The 3,698-nt window shown below is 44.3% G+C and overlaps 1 pseudogene; it reads left to right on the top strand.

Annotated features, from left to right (window-relative positions):
• Positions 1–750: 750 nt before the first annotated feature.
• Positions 751–3,216, top strand: LOC102014890 (annotated as a pseudogene).
• Positions 3,217–3,698: the final 482 nt, after the last annotated feature.

Raw genomic sequence — 3,698 nt, 5'->3', positions numbered from 1 at the left:
GGAGTATGTGGAGTGCACGGGGTCTCCGCAGAGGCAGAGGCGGAGGCGGAGGCTGTTGCAGAGGGTGGAAGTCTCCAGCACTGCTTCAACTCTGGGCAGGCGTCCAGAGCAAACTCTGCCTCACTGACAGAGACTGACAGCCAGGAGCAGCCTGCCTTGCACTCTCACCACCTCTGAATAGCCAGTCCTTCCGCAGGGAGCCAGTTCCTCCCCAGGCCCCTGAGCCATGCCCAACATGGTGGTCCCAATGAGTCAGATATAAATTAATCACTTGAAAGCAACTGAAAAATGGAGCCAGACATAATTTGAATATATCCTTCATCCCCACCACTACTAAATGGAGGGGAGGAGATGACCAATTTGGGGAATTCAGTGGATTTTGAGAAGTTAGCCCTTCTGGTATAAGGTTTGTCGCTTTTGATACACCAGATTACACTCATCCCAAGGGAAGCTTGTACCTTCAAATCATTTTATGCCAATTCATGACTTCTCAGAAAATGCAGATAGCCTCACAAGCTTTAGGCCCATGAAAAATGGTAATGATAAGGACATCACTGCTGAATTTCTACTCCTATGAAAGGATAGTCTGGTGTTTTACTTTCTACCACCAGCAAAGAAATAATTTCCTCTAAAACTGTATATATTTCCATCGATGGCACAGAAAGTGCAAGAGATTTAAGTAAATTTGCGGAGCAGAGACAGAATGTTGTAATACCTCAAAGTTTTTCTCTATGAGATCTTAGAACTGCCATGGAGTTCATCAATACAAGCAGGTGGAGAGCTGAAATGGTGAAAAGCCTGCTTGTCCTGAGGCCGGCAGGGCTGGAAACTGCAAATCCTCAGTGAACAGATGATAGGACAATGCAGCTGAGGCAAAGGGACTGAAGCCTCTTAGTGCTCAGAGCACCGAATATAATTTAGAGGCTATGCCTAGCCCTGCTGAAGAATTTGCAGATTTTAACACATTTTCAAGAAAGGAAAGGAGCCGCGCGTGGTGGTGCACGCCTGTAATCCCAGCACTCAGGAGGCTGAGACAGGAGGATTGTTGTGAGTTCGAGACCAGCCTGGGCTACAAAGTGAGCTCAAGGTCAGCATGAACTGCATAGCGAGACCCTGTCTCAAAAAGACCAAAATTAAAAAATAAAATGAAATAAAAAAGGAAAGGATACAAGAAGAAATGATAAAGGCCAGACATGGTGGCACACACCTGTAACCTCAGGACTCGGGAGGTTGAGGTAGGATGATCGCAACAAGGCCAGCCTGGACTACATAACAAGACCCTGTCTCAAAAAAGAAAAGAACAGTGTCACAGACGTTTCAGTGTTAAAAAAAAAAAAAAAAGGCCCAGGGCTGAGGGTATAGCTCAGCAGCACAGTGCCTGCCTGGCAAGCCAAGGTCCTGAGTTCAATTCCAAGTACCAAAAAAAAACCAAAAAACTAAGGCCTTCCAACACTAAGTCGTGGAATTTGGTAGACTCAGCTGATATTTTAGAAGCCGTTAGGAAAGAACAATGCAAAACCAAGAAAGAACTTGATTTATTTTCTGCTAAATGTGCTGACCTATGCATAGATTCTATTAAAACTTCTGATGTTGATGAAATTGGTTCTTCCAAACAAAGAAAGTGTACTAACTCCCAAAGCCTAAGCACTGATTCCACAGAAGAAAATGTTTTGGATGATTCTGTACCTTTAAGAGACAGTGATGGTAGGAATGACTTTGTAATTTGCAATGATACCAATGAGGATGATTTTGGTGACTTTGGCACAGCCAGTGGCATCAGTCCAGCCCCATAGCTGGTACTCAAGAATCAACAGGTGATGTCACTTTGAAGAGTCTTTAGAGCACTTTCCACATTTCAGTGAACCAGGTGATCACCTTGGAGAATTTGGGGATACAAATGCTACTTCTTGCTAAGAGAAAATGGTATTTACTGAGTGAGCTAAAACAGGCCTTTGATAGTTTATCAGAGGAATGGCAGATGGCAGAAAGTTGATTGGAATAGGCACTCAACCCATTTGAAAACTGAAAACAGGCAAGACAAGTGAGTTTGGAGATTTTCATTCTATGCCAAAAATTCAAGATGACTGCAGTGCTTTTCAAGACTCTGATGATTTCACAATTGCAGTTCACCTGGTCCTAACCTAGCTGTAGACTGGAATGTTTTTGAGGCTAAACATAAAGATGGTCATTCTTGGGCTGCTTTTGGAGACCAACAGGCTACTGAAGCTCATCATCGAAAGGAAATCTGGCAGTCACACAGAACAGATGACAATATTGACACTCCAGGAACCCTCAAGATACACAGTGTCCCTTTAGCAACTGCCAAAGGAACAGTTGCTGGTGGTCATTTACAGGAACCAGTCACTTCAGTTCAGACAGTTTTACTAAACCGCCTGGAGTGAATTTTCAAAGGATGTTTTCCTTCCACATTTGTCCCTGTTGTTGAAGAGGAAGTTACTTCCTGAAGCACTTGTTAAAGACAAGCTCCTCGCCAATAAAAACAAGAGAGGCCTCAGCTGAAAAGTGGGGAACAGCTGGACGTGTGGACCGAGCCGCACGATATTCATGACGCACGTGGCTTGAGACAGCAGTGGGGCAGCTCCCATAGCAACAAGAAGCTTTTGCGTTCTTTGGAAATAGACACTTGAAACAAGGCGCAGCCTGTTATAGTGCCCATGTATGCACCAGGACTGAGTATATTAGAGCCCACCAAGGAACCACTGAAATCACTATCTGCCGCATAAAAAAATTATTTCCACGGGTCAGACAACCGCCATCACACTAGAGATGAACACATGTACGTCTGACGCAGTCCAGGAGTCTCTACCACCCGCCCAGTTTGACTGCAGCAGCAGTGGCCTCACTAGCCCATTAAATGGTATGAACCTAGAGTTGTGTAAGTTTCCAGCTTAATAAATTCTAAGCTGAAAAGCTCCAGCTCAAGCCTCAAAGTGACTGATGCATTTGCAAGACTCGTGTCCACAGCAGAAAAGATGTGCACATCTACCAGGAAACCACCAAGAGCAGAACGCTTGAGTGAATAAGCTATCAAGGTGATCACCACCTTCCCGATCTGACGCTCATGCGTGTGAACGTGCTGAAGTTCCCAGCCACGTGAACACCTTCCACAGGCTCCCAAGGAGAAGCAGACTGCCAACTGCTGTGAACTGGACACTTGCAGTTCTTTTTCCTCTCCTCCATCCCTTCCGTATAATTAAAAGCGTATCTGCTCTTAATTAAAAAAAAAAAAAATTCAGGCCAGGGATGTAGCTCAGCAGCACAGCACCTGCCTAACAAGCATGAGGTCCTGAGTTTGATTCCCACTACCAAAAAAAAATTCAAGTTCAGCTGATTTGTTGGTACGCCACGCTAGAAAGGTATACATAGTAATGTGTATGTTTTTACACATTAGAGTCTTAAATTTATATTAGAAAAAATGTAAATAATTGGGGTGAACTTTTGTTCTGGTTTTTTGTGGTTTTTTGCCTTTTTGAGACAGGGTCTCACTATGCAGTTCAGGCTGGTCTTGAACTCATTTTGTAGCCCAGGCTGGCCTCCATTTCACAGCAATACTCCTGCCTCAGCCTCCCGGGATTACCGGCATGAGCCACTATGCCCAGTCAGGGGTGAACATCATTAAAGATTTTTTTTTTTGCGTTGGTGGGGTGTATACATTTATGTCTTTGTGAAATACACTG

This window comes from Chinchilla lanigera, unplaced genomic scaffold (assembly GCF_000276665.1).
Source record: "Chinchilla lanigera isolate Chin_1 unplaced genomic scaffold, ChiLan1.0 scaffold00071, whole genome shotgun sequence".
NCBI lineage: Eukaryota > Metazoa > Chordata > Mammalia > Rodentia > Chinchillidae > Chinchilla > Chinchilla lanigera.
Note: the sequence above shows the minus strand (reverse complement) of the source record. Positions and strands in the feature narration are given on the sequence as shown.